This window comes from Thamnophis elegans, chromosome 8, assembly GCF_009769535.1.
Source record: "Thamnophis elegans isolate rThaEle1 chromosome 8, rThaEle1.pri, whole genome shotgun sequence".
Classification (NCBI taxonomy): Eukaryota; Metazoa; Chordata; class Lepidosauria; order Squamata; family Colubridae; genus Thamnophis; species Thamnophis elegans.
In genome coordinates this window covers 25,015,691-25,029,564 of record NC_045548.1, presented here as the reverse complement: position 1 = coordinate 25,029,564, position 13,874 = coordinate 25,015,691, and the positions used below count along the sequence as shown (strand labels likewise).

The 13,874-nt window shown below is 39.9% G+C and overlaps 1 protein-coding gene across 1 annotated transcript in view; it reads left to right on the top strand.

Moving 5' to 3' along the window:
* The first annotated feature begins 9 nt into the window (after window positions 1-9).
* The window catches only part of ANKRD12 (ankyrin repeat domain 12), a 65,916-nt gene continuing 52,051 nt past the window's right edge, over window positions 10-13,874 (top strand). The window contains exon 1 of the mRNA XM_032222488.1: window positions 10-218. The gene's annotated coding sequence lies outside the window, so the exon portion shown is untranslated. The remainder of the gene's footprint in view (window positions 219-13,874) is intronic.

Here is a 13,874-nt window from a genome sequence, read left to right as displayed (position 1 = left end):
GACATACTGACGGGCTTCAGGGAGGAGGGGGAGGAGAGGCGAGGGAAAGGGGAGCGACTGAACTGAGGGGAAGGGGTGTCGTCCAAAGCCGACTGTTACCGTAGCTGTTGGAACGGGGTTGGAACTCGGGGCGCCGCTCACTGGCAGCGGGTGGCTGAGCAGCCTGGAAAGGACAGCCCGTCTTGTCAGGAGTCGTCTCTCTCTTCCGCTGAGGAAAGGTAATGAGAGGAAGAAACTGCCAGTGTCGTTACCGCAGATTCGGGTCCGGGGAGGGGGAATGAAGGCGGCGGCGGCGGCAATTACGTGGATGACAACCTTGGTTAATATCGCGCTGAGGTGAGGGGGTGGGGGTGGGGGAAGAGGTGGCGGGAATAAAAACAGCCGCGTTTGGGTTTTAACGTTGCTCCGAGATTTTCTCTTTCGCTTCCTTCTGCCATATATAGAGATATATACGTGTCTGTCAAACTCGCTCCTTTCTGCAAATGTGGTTGTTTAGAGGGGAGCGTGTGTGCCCGCCCCTCTTCAGCTCCAACCCGGTCTATAGATGGATGCGATAGATAGATAGATGGACGGACGGACGTCGGCGTGTGTATATTATTCGTGCCTGTGTATGTATGTGCGTGTGTGTGTGTGTGTCCGTGTGTGCGTCCTTACAAGCGCGTGTACGTGTGCGGACCTGGGTCAGTGCACAGTCTACCGTGGTGCACCCCGCGAATCATCCCTTCTTGGGGTCCTGGGTGTTGTGTGCTGAGCGGGAGTCGTTTTGCTCCGCTGTGTTTCCCCCCGGCGCGTTTGAGAGGAAGAGAGAACACTCCTCCTGCTTCCCACCCCCTTTCTTGCATTGCCTTTCCTCGTAATGGAGGTGCTGCAGCCGGTTTGCCTTCCTAGAACGGGCACGAATCCTTCTCGGCTCTCCCGACACGCCTTCTCTCAGCCGCCACGAAAAGGCTTGCATTCTCTGGAACGGTCGCTCCGGAGGCAACAATCGCCAAGCTTTCTGGCGCTTCCAGCCTGTCACCTTTGGCGCGGCTGCAGCTGGAGCCATGGCTGCCTCTGCTGTCACTACTTCTCCGTGCTTGTGGGCTTGTCCCTGATACGCGTTTTCTCTACGCGTTCCCCATCGTCTACGGTACTAAGGCTTCTGCGTTTATGGGCCAAAGTAGGTTAATTCATAGCTATCCTAGCGCTGCTAACTCCCGAGTTTTCTGGTCTGCAGCATTGTCAGCCCTTTTTTAAAAGGAAGAGGCGGTGGTTAGCGGGCGCGCGCGCGCCCCCGCCCGCGAGTGTTTGCGTACATTTCTACAGGCTGCTGAGGGGGTGAAAAAAAAAGAAAGCATAAACGGTGTTTCTAGAGCTTACGGAAATAGTTATTGCCAGCCTCATTTTGATGGACAGTGTATGCTAGGACCAAAAAGAGTATTTAAAAACTGCGCCTTAAGTTCAGACAAGCCGGTTAGCCTAGTTTGGTGCAAGACATGTGTTCTTGGCTGGGTCTTAAGACGGAATAAAATATTTATATCTTTCCGTTATATATTAAATCGCTTTCTGCTTCTTGCTTTACTTTTGCCAGTGCTAAAATTCTTATTTAACTTTTAAAAGTGAAAGGACTTGAAAATTAAAAGAAAGGAAAAGGAAAAGAAGTGCAGTCTTTGGCTAAAAATGGCCAGAGTTTTGAGAATGAGAAAAATAGCATATTGAAAATCATGGAGTTTGGTGAACGTTGATAAGAGTATTAGATATTACTGTGTGCTTTTAGATAAAACACTCTCCAAGTTTGCCACAGTTAATACTTAATGCAGTTACACTGAAATTATATAGTAATGAATTATGTAATTAATAAATATACCTGGAAGACAGGAAGTGTTGTAGAAGATTTAATTAGCTCTCTCTTGCTTCTGTGCCTCACACAAGCCATTACTTTTGGATCATACTGACTGAAAATAATTGCAGATGTCACAGATGTATAATGGTAATTGAGTGGTCTTTAAGGTGGTCCTGTGTCTGGTTCCAAAAATTCCACACTGAAAGTTGCTGTTTCTTTCTATACTGACAATAGGGGGAAATCATTTCCCCTGAAATACATGCATATGTATTGTTTTGGGAATACATACGTCTATATATAAGAACCACTTGTTTATCTGTTGTCCTAAATGAAATGTTTCCTGTCATTTTGCTCACAAACATTCTGGAATTTTTTGTTTCTCATCCTTTTCCTTACTATTCATCTTGACCTGTATATTAGAGTAAATCACACATAGAAATTTGGTTAGCTGTAGAATCGGGTGCAAGGAGGTTTTGTAATTTTTTGTATATGATAGATACTGGTAATTGTGTGCTACATGGCATGATGTGAAAATGTCATACAATGTTGGCAGTATTTCATCTGGCAGAAGAAAATGAGATTATAAATGACATGGTATCTCTGCCAGATTGGACCAGAAAAGATAGTTCAGGGTTGATGACAGGTAGAACTGTACCTAACCTGCTGTTTCCTTAGTTGAGCTCTTTTCAAGATTGTTATCCAAAGTCCTATTCATAAGTGCATTGGATTATTGCATTATATTTCCATTTGAAATTGTTATTCAGCCATACATAAATGTATTTGGGGGGAAAGTTTGGTAATTTCAGTTTGATAGTAATATTCATATGAATAGTTGTAAGTAGGCCAAGAAGGTTTTACCAGCTGTGTAAATCAACCCCACCCACCCCTGAGATGAATGCTCCCTCATTCTGCTGTTCAGAATCAGTAGCATGGACTACTGCACCACAACATAAATATGTGCTGGAATAATGGAAAAATGATTCAGTATTTCTGATAATCATTCTTGTGGTTAAGAATATTCATTCTTATTTATTCTGAATACTATTCATATCGGTTCAAGAAAATATTCTACATGAACAGGAAAAGTATTTCACTCTACTTAAAAGATTAGGTAGATGGTATGAAAGTACTTTTGGATCCATTATTAACATTAGAGGCTTAAAGGTCTCAGGGGCTTTTACTGCTATTTATTAAAATAAAATTAGAGCTTGTGACCAGCTTATTTTGTAAAAATTACTTATATTCTCGTAACTTCCTATGGACAATTACAATGATTTATCTGCAAGTGTGTCTTTGGAAACAATATAAAAACTATGATTCATTCAAATCAGCATCTATGCCAGCTGGACTGACAGGTGCAAAATATATTATGCTGTTACTTTACAGTGTTCCTATAGTCCATTTCCAAACCCATTTCAAAGTACTAGTGTTTAATTTACTAGCACTAAATGGCTTAGTAACTTAGGAACATCTCTTCCTAATATTTACCTATTTGGATTCTGGTGATCTGTTTATAAGGCTTCCCTCCAAATACCTTTGCTAAATTAAGTGAGGCAGATAATCACAAAAAGGACCTTTTTAGGACAGGTGCTATGTTTATGAAACCTGAAAACAAACCTGGAAAACTTTGATACCTTATTGTGTATTTTGAGCAATCATTTTATTCCAATTTGTAGTATTGTTATTCTTTGTTACTATTATTTGTTTTTCTCTCTGGGTATGTATAAATGTAGCATACAAAATAAATCTAATGAAATATTGAGATTATTGTATTAAACAATGTGAAATTGTTGCCAAGATGAAAGTAATTACTCTATTTATAGGCTAGCTGTTTTAAATAATCTTCAGATTTACTTTCTTCTCCTCCCTTAATGATATATTTTGATTCATGGATTCTGCACATCTATGAATGATTGTGAAAGCACCATGAGTATTGACTTTTGCTTACAAATGCATTTTCGTTAGTAAGCAAATCTGCAAATACAGAATCCAGAAATAAGGATAATTGACTATGCAATTCAAATATAGACTATTCCAAATCTCAATAGGTAGATAAAAATGCCAAATCCTGTCTGACTGTATGACAAATAAAATAATAATTGACCTATTGGTTAAAATATATTGGTTTTCAACTAAAAAGAATGTTTAAAACCCAGAAGTGTAAAATGGAATTTCTGATTTTCTAAATCAGGAGTGTCAAACTCAAGGACCAGGAGCTGGATCTGGCCCATTGGGTGCTTAGATCTGATCCACAGGGCCACCCTTTTTGCTGGCAGAGCTCTGGGGCCACCACAGGCACCCCTGACATGAGTGATGTATAGCTGGCCACCCTCAGCCCACTTCCCGAGGTCAAACATAACGCTGATGCAGCCTTCAATGAAATTGAGTTTGACACTCCTGTTCTAAATACTGCAAATTCATTATAATATTTTCTAAATTTATAAATTTCTGTAGGACTACTATGGTCAACATACAAAGATACTAGACAAGATGATTTGCAAAATAAGTAAATATTTTAAATTGATTTTTACAGTGTTTGTATCATTAACATCTTAAATGTATCTGATCTTAAGTGAAATTCAAATATATTAAACATAGACCTTTCTATATCACTATGATGTTGTAGCATTACAACCCCAATTAGCATACTGTCGCCACAGTGAGTATGCAAGAAAAGCATCACCTGTAATTATGCTTTTCTATTGTATTTTTTCTGTTCCTGTAAAAGTTAAATCTTTTCTTCAATAATGTGTAATAATTCCTCCTTCCTTCAGGGACAATCACTCTTCTATGAGTTAAAATCTGAGAGGTGGGGGGAGGAGAGAGAGAGAGAATTTTCGAGTGAGGTGGATGCTTTTCTCTAAGCGCCTACCTTTTGGCATACTATATCAATTCCTCACCATATCACTTCATTCTCCACAGAATTAATTTATTGATTCATTGATTCATTAATTCATCTAACTATTCTAGTGCCACTGTAAGTTTTGGATCCTAATTTAATTTTCCCTTCTTTTCTAATAACCTCCTTTCAAAGACCAGAGGTAAAATATCTATCTAAGCACTAAAATGCTATCCACTCTTCGTCCTCCCTGCTAAATCATGTTACTTGGATGTTTTATTGACAAATAGCATATTGATCGATTTGCATAGGGGGAGAAAAACCAAACTTCTTTTTCCCTATGCATCAAGCTACTTCTTTATCTTCTGGCCATTTTCAACTGAATTTCTTTGCAAAGAGCTAAATATTCCTTTCTTCATTTTATTTGTAATTTGTTACATGTAGAACATATACATTGGCAGCAGACATTTTGAGTTTATGTAAGGCAAGAATGGTGTATTATGGAAAAGTATAGCAAAGCTGTGCTGATATTCAGTTAGCACAGGGGTATCAAACTGGCAGCCCATGCGCTGGATGTATCATGTGCAGGCCATGCCTACCCTGGCTCCACAAAGGCAAATAACATTGTGATATGTCATATGACACAATCGAGTTTGACACCCATGAGTTAGCAGGACAATGACATGTAGAAGGAAAGCAGGGAGTTCCATGGATTGGTCAATTTTAGATCAATTATCTAAGTTTTCTGATCTTTCCATTAACTAGAAACAGGTAATGAGGTTTACTTGTATAAAATAAACATGCATGTTGAGGTCAAACATTCTAAATGCCTGTATGATATAGTAAGTCATGCAACCTTATGTTTAAACATTCACCTGCAGCCAGAAATGATAAAGTATTTTATATAGATGACTATATTGGAAGAGTATAGTCACCTATCTAGTATTGTAGGTAGTTCTTGATTTACAATAGTTCATTGATTGAATATTCAAAGTTACAACCGGACTGAAAAAAAGTGACTTAAGACTGTTTTTCACACGACTGTTGCAGCATCCCCATGGTCACATAATCAAAATTCAGATGCTTGGAACCAGTTCATATTTATGATGGTTGCAGTGTCCTTGGGTCATGTGATCAGCTTTTTGCAACCTTCTGACAAGCAGTGTCATTGGGTAATCCAGATTTACTTAACAACCATATTATTAATTTAACAAATGCAATGATTCACTTAACAACTGTGGCAAGAAAAGTCATAAAATGGGGCACTTAGTAACATAAATCTTGGGCTCAATTGCGATCGTAACTTGAGGACTATCTGTATTGGGTTCGTCTCTTCTCTGTACTTAACATAGAACTTCAATAACCATTGACTTATCAGAGAATGTACATACTAAGCAGAATGAACAAAAAATATTTTAAAATGACTTTAAAGACAGACTGTTGAATGTATTCAGTTTATCATATCCTGCTTAAATCAACAGTTTACTGAATAGCTTTGAACAAATTTCAGTCTTCTCTGAGATCTCAACAAGAAACCATCTTATACTATTCAAACCTTTGAACTATATACCAATAGCCAAAATCACACATTGCCTTAAATGAATATATTATTTGTTTGGAGGCTGCTCCTTATCATCACCTCACCAGCAGCCATTTTGAGAGCTGGTTTTGCTGTGCTTCGTCAATCCTTCATCCTTCATTTGGAAGCTATTTTTCTCTAGCGCTACGTCAATCCAATAGTTTGGGAGCTTGCAGGCGACTCGCTCTTCATATCGAGGCACGAAGGCCTTTACCTTGGCGGTAATCAACCAGCGCTCTTTGTGGCAGGCTGACAACATCAAGGAGATTGTTCTTTCATTCTGACTGCCATTTTGATCACCCCTTCGCTGTTTCTCCACCCTGCCGCCATTTTGGGGTTCACCCCCAGTCAGGATTGTTAGATCCTATAGTGGTGGGCAATCGTAAAGTTAGCAACTTGCCTCACACCTGCAACCGCATCTGGCCTACCAAATATGTACTCAGGTAAACCAGCTACCTCATTTGAATCTAGCTGGCCTTTTCATCTGAAGCCTCTCTCATAACCATTGGAGCACTGTCTTCTTCCTTAGGGCCCATACATATATCACCGCAGCCATAATTTCTCCTATCCCCGGGGTGACTGTCCAAGTAATTGGTCACATCCCGGGGCTCTAGGTCTTTATACATAGCCTCATTTTACTGCTATTCCTCATTTCATCTTTCCAACTAACTCCATTCCACATGGCTGGCAACAGACAGGCCAAGGCCCGTCATCATCATCTCAGTCAACTTCCACCACTGACAAACACTCTTCCAGTTGTCAAAAAGTAATTGAAAAACAATTTGCTAAGGCCCAAAAGGCAGCCACTTTGCAAGCCAGCAAGTCTACAGTTGCGCAGGATTCTCCACCAGTGACACACACACCACAGTGTGATCTCTCATCTGAAGCACTCAATGTTCTATCTGCGTATCCGGCCCTTTCCGAGGAGTCTTTTGCACCCTCTGACTGTTTTCCAGCCATGGAGGGGAAGTCTACAGGTTCTTAACCTATTCCTTCTACATCTGACACTCCTCCTCCTGCAGAGATCCATCCTTCTGGGCAGACCAGTTCTCCTTTCCCACAAGAAATGAAAGATTACATCACGGAGGCCATCCTCCAAGGCGTTGAGGCCGCACTTCTCTGCAGAACCCAGCGCAATGCTGCTTCTTCCACGACTGCCAACAGACAGCAACCACTGGAGCTGGATAACATGGACCTTCAAGATCTTTCTGCTGACCAATGATCCATAGCGATGATTTCATCTTAGAGGAAGGAGCGGTCGATGATCAAGAGTTGTCAGAAGATGAAGGCTTGGCTCCTGACAAACCAACATTAACAGGCTTGTTCACACCAACTCTTTTTAAGTCTCTCCTATTCTCCTAGATCCATTACTAATTTGGAGGGAATGGGAGATTCCACTGTGCCCAACAAGGAATCGCAGGATGCGGGTGAATGGCTGTTCGTAGAACCTGCAGCTACTCAGGATTCCCTTCTGTCCCCAAAATAGTTTATTGATGTTATTCAGCATCAATGGGCTCCACCTACCTCCTCTGCTTCTCCCAGTGGTACGGATAAGCATTATTATACTGTAGCTCAAGAATTGGAGGAACTCCTCAAGTGGCCAAAAGTAGATGCCCTAGTAGCTGCACTCATGTCCTTGGCTCTAGTTCCTTTTGACATAGCCGAAGGTTTGAAAGTGGAGGACATCTGACCAAACAATCATTCTCTGGCTTGATCTGTCTTTTCTTCCAAAAGTGAATATGCAGTTTCACAGGGCACAAGAGGTCATACGGCCAGATTTTTGTCCTGCAGCTGTTCACCCAGTGGAAAGGCACAAACTTGACATACGACGAGCAGTTCATTGATACATAAAACGGACAGCTGCCTTCCGGCGAACTGAGGCCTTATTTGTGTCTTTCCAGCCTGCTACAATGGACAACAAGGTATCATCATCCACGATCAGTATATGGTTGAGGGCTGGCATAGCCCTGTCTTATGAGCAGCACTCTAGAACCGTACCACACCGTATCATGGTTCACTTGACACATAGTGCTGCCTCCATTGCCGCCTGGGCAACACAGGTGTCAGTGGAAGACATTTGCAGGGCTGCAACCTAGGCCTCACCATTGCAAGTTAGACTCATTTGCTTTGGAGGAGCCGGCATTTAGACGACGCATGCTTCAAAGGGTTCTCTCTGTGGATCGGACCCTGGACCAGCCTGTCACTGCCCTTGATCATCTATGCTTGGTTATATCCTATGCATGGAGTCTCCAAGCAGCGCAAAGGAGAAAGACGGTTGGTCTTACCTGAACGGTAGTTCTCTTTGCACTGCGGGAGATTCCATTCCCTCCCTGAAGAACCGGTCCAGGATCCATGTCGGATTCTAGGGTGTTCAAGATGACGTTCTTCAATCTACGCCTTTGTTAAGAACTGGATCCAGTCAAGCCAAGGAAGAGTGTCCAAACAATTCAAACTCAATCTCTGGGCTAATATGCAGAAGTTATAGCCCATGCATGGAGTCTCCTGCAGCGCACAGAGAACTACCATTTAGGTAAGACCAACTTCATCAGGGGCGTGGCCAGGGAAGTATGGTCAGCTCAACGTCACTCATGTCGGCGGCAGCTGTGGTGGGCTGGGTGGGGCTGGGGAGATCTTCCTGTAGCCCTCTGCCAACAAAAAATGGCCCAAGCTCCATTTTCGCTGGCAGAGGGCTGGAGGAGGCCATCGCACATGAAAATGGAACCCGCATGCGGCCCTCCTAAGCTCTGTTTTTACTGGCAGAAGCATTGTGGGCTGATCTTTTGCTGTTTCCAGGGTGACTCCGCGGACCAGCTCTAACCACTCTGTGGGCCAGATTTGGCCCACGGGCCTTGAGTTTGATACCTCTGCTCTACTTGTCTTCTCTTTGGACTTGGTGATAGTAATCTGATAGCTATTGTTCTGTGTTTATTAAACAACCAACAAAGGTAATTTTTCCCCAATATGTTTTCTCTTGTTTAATATTCAAAGAAACAACACTTATGTTGCTCTCCATATTTGTTGTGTGAGCAATCTGTTGCAAAATGTTCTGGCATTTTCCAATGTGATGGTAATTGTGTGAAGCTTCCAAAATAATATTGGCTGAACTATTTTTTTCTATTTACAAACATTGAGTTAAACAAGTAATAAAATAAAAATAATTTTAATTTGCATTCTAATTAATTTTAAAACATGTGTAAAACATGTTTTATAATTTAAATATTTTCCAACCATTTTAAATATAACACCATGGCAATATATATAAAGAAAGTAACTCCCATTTAGGAAAATGAATACGGCAATAATAGTTTTCAGAAAGTTTAAACAAAAATAGCCAGTTTAAAAAAACTTTTCCTTTCATTAATATGTACTGCATAGTTATACAAACGTTGGTATGTCATAAATTTGATAATTTTAGTATATATTCTACCTCTATGGTATTCAATTTAGAGCTATGTTTTTTAAAAATAAGGATACTGATTTCAGTATGATTTACTCCCAAACAATATTATTCAATTTTATGGCCAGACATTCAACATAAGACTGAGTTTAATATGTTCATTTATTGATTGGTTTTATGACCATATCAATAAAATAAAATAATGGTAAAATACAAGGTCTATTTACAAGATGAAATAGGTAAAAGAAAATTCAATAATAAAATATATATATGTGAACGCATCAGTGTTCAGATAAATACATTGCCTTTATTCAATACACCAATCTATTTAATATAATAGCTGAACTGCTGAACTGCCTTGTGTATAAACTTAACAGTTTGATAATAGTGCATATGTTAGAGCCCAAGAGGAAATAGGTCAATCTTCAGTTCAGGTCCTAGGAGACTGTTCCTTTAAGTATGGATTTTAGATCTGAAGATAAAAGGGACCTTTAGTTGACAAATAAGTATTTTTGATGGGTAGGGTTTTACAACACTGTACACTTTCAATTAGGTTTTGAATAGAGGGTCTTAATCAGTAGTATGCTTGTGGGTTCCATGTTTAATGTGGCTAATTTCTTCCAAAGAATGTTTCTATTATGGAATTAAAAACCACACTTGAGATCTATGAAGGTAGTAAACAGTTTCTTGTTTTTAATTACTCATTTCGTTATGAGAAGGTATAAAACAAAACATTTGTCTATTGTGGAGTGCTCTGATCTAAATTGCAGTTTGTTCTTCCAGTAAGGAAGTTTCCTTTTTTCCATCATAAAGTCTTTTGTTTTACTCAAAAAGTATTTTACACTCATCTTAGCCATGATTCTAAGATGACTATAGGTCTATAATATTTTGGATCACCCTTGCCTCTTTTTTATATATGGAGAACCCAGGCAGGATGCAACCTGTATTATTTATATCGGAGAACAGCTCAGCTAATAATGGGGCTCATCAATTAATATGTGTCCTAAAAGTTTCAAGAGTAGAAAATCTCTAGGTGCCTTATTCAGTTTCACAGCTAGAATAGTGGAATTTTTGATAGTGATGATACTAGAGATGGGTAGGGGAGGTTTTCAAATCCTAATGGGTAAATGATTTGCTTATGTTGAAGGCTCTGGTTAGAAACAGCAAATTGTGTTCATTTTTTGAGGGACAGATTCTACGATAACAGATGTTATAGAGTTATCAACCTGTATGTTATATGCCATTAAATGAAGAACAGCTCTCTATAAAATGGGGAATAATTTGCTCACTCTGTTTAATTCAAAAGTTACAGATTTTTATTTATAATTAACAGAACATGTAGCCATGCATATTAGAAAATAAAAATGTAACTGGAATAATATATCAAAAGTATAGCAGATGAATTTGTTTCTAATGGTCGATCTCATTTTTCTTTTGTTGGGTGTGGTTCCCATGGCAATGCCATTTGTAATGAATCTTTATTGTGGAAAGATAGGACAGAATGAGTTTTGATTTGCAACTAGATGGATTATAGCCATTTGCTTTATTTTAAGGAAAATAAAATTAATCTTAAATTGCTCTGTTTTTGAATTTGCATTTTCCCTAATCACAAAAACAAATTATTGTGAACTTGCTGCAAGACAAGGGAATAATAAAAAAGAACCCCATATGGCAGGTAATCATGGAATTTTGTCATCTTTTAACAAAGGGGGCAAGTCAAATTATGTTGATTTGAATGAAAGAGCATGGCTGAAGTGAACAGCAGTACTTTGTAATAGAATATTAACATGAATATTACAGCCAAGACCGAGTGGCTGTTGTGTTTCCCTCCCAAAAATTTGGCTAGTGTTCCACCACTCAGGCTGGGGGGTCAAATTTTACACCCCTCAGACAGGGTTCGCAACTTGGGAGTCCTCCTGGATCCACAGCTGACCTTTGATCACCACCTGTCGGCTGTGACCAGGGGGGCATTTGCCCAGGTTCGCCTGGTGCGCCAGTTGCGACCCTACCTGAACCGGGAGGCTCTCACAACAGTCACTCGCGCCCTCGTGACCTCTAGGCTGGAATACTGCAACGTGCTCTACATGGGGCTGCCCTTGAAGAGCATCCGGCGGCTTCAGCTAGTCCAGAATGCGGCCGCGCGAGTGATTGTGGGTGCACCTCGGTTCGCCCACATAACACCTATCCTCCGCGAGCTGCACTGGCTACCTGTTGATCTCCGTGTGCGCTTCAAGGTGCTTCTTACTACCTACAAAGCCCTCCATGGTAGTGGATCTGCGTACTTGGGAGACCGCCTCCTGCCAATCACCTCCTCTCGACCTATAAGATCGCATAGATTAGGCCTCCTCCGAGTGCCATCTGCCAGCCAGTGCCGGCTGGCAACTACGCGGAGGAGAGCCTTTTCAGTAGCAGCTCCGACCCTTTGGAACGATCTCCCCGTGGAGATTCGTACCCTCACCACCCTTCAGACCTTCCGCACAGCCCTCAAGATCTGGCTATCCCGCCAGGCCTGGGGGTAAAGACCATAGTCCGCCCCCACCCGAATGTTGTATGAATGTTGCTTGGTTTTAATTATATATTGTGTTTTTATGTTATTGTATGTCTTCCCCTCCCATACAAGTTGTTAGCCGCCCTGAGTCCCCTCAGGGAAAAGGGCGGCCTATAAATAAACTCAACTGAACTGAACTGAACTGAGCTGGCAAAGAAAAAGAGCTGCTTCATGAAGCTTTGGCTGCTTTGTGGATTAGACCTATGATGAGGTCTTTATGTCGGTGCTCATCTCCATTTCTTAGCTGAGGGAGGCAATGTTGTCTGAAGACCTTTCTGTGCTCATTTTGTCAGTATAACTATACTCCAAGGCTCAGGGAATGTTATTACCTTCCCATCGAAGTAGTACCTATTGCTCTACTTGCATTTGCATGCTTTCACATTCCTAGGTCGGGCAGTACCTATATACCATGATTACAATAAAATTAATAGGGTAACGAAGGAACATTTGAGACACACAAAAGTTAAATGTGATCAATATCTAGTAATATAGTCACAACCTCCATTCTAGCGATGCTGGATGGAAACTGAATGCAGAAAGTCAGATGACGATTGCTGCTTACTTAATAAGCATTGACTTCAAAGTGATCTTATTTTATTGTAATCAATAGATAATTTAAATACAGGTACTTCTTGACTTTCAACCACAATTGAACCCAAAATTTATGTTGCTAGGTGAAAAATTTGTTCAATGAGTTTTGCCCATTTTACAATTTTTCTTGCCACATTTGTTAAGTGAATCACTGCAGTTCTTAAATTAGTAATGAATTAGTAATAGTAATAGTTAAGTGAATCTGGTTTCCCCATTGATTTTGGTTGTCGAAAGATCACAAAAGGGGATCACATGATTCCAGGGCATTGCAACTGCCATAAATGTGAGTCAGTTGCCAAGCGTCTTAATTTTGATCACATGAGCATGGGGATGTCATAAGTATGAAAAATTTCATAAGTTACTTTTTTCAGTGCTGGTACTAAATGAACTGTTGTAAGTCGAGGACTATCTGTACTCACAATTTAACTTCTATAAAAGAAGTAAATATTCTTATTGTATATTTAATAAACACCAGACAATATTGCTGGGTTATATGCATTTTAGAAAAATATAACTTTCACCTGAGAACTTTATTTTTCTATTACCATCTATTGCTTACAAGAGCTTATATCATCAGGGCACTTAATCTGTACAAATCTTTGTTGCTACTTTAAGTCAAATCTCATAAAAATCGTACACGAATCATAACAATGTCCATTTTAAATAATAATTCAAAATATGGTAAATCATGAGTTACCCAAAGCAATAAGCAAAGTCCACCAAATAGGCTTTATTCTTTGACTTGCATTAGTAAAGTCACACTTGAGCACTATTTCAATGTAGCAAAAATGATTTTATAAGATGCTCAGTATGGGAAAAATTCAGTCTTCAACATAAATTTGAATATTGTTTTTTTTTCTCTACAATTTGAAAATCAAACTTTAATCAAAAATCAGTTATTAGCTTCCTTTTCTCCTGTAGATGGCAGCAAAATGTTAGCTTCTTTTGATTTCCAATGTAAAGAGTTTGTTCAATACATAAAATCACTGTTTTCGTTTTTCTTCCAAAGTAGTCATAATGTTTCTCTAGAAATGTGGAATTATCTCTTACTTTTGAAGTGTCATTCAGAAAAGCCAAAATACTGTCAATATATAATAA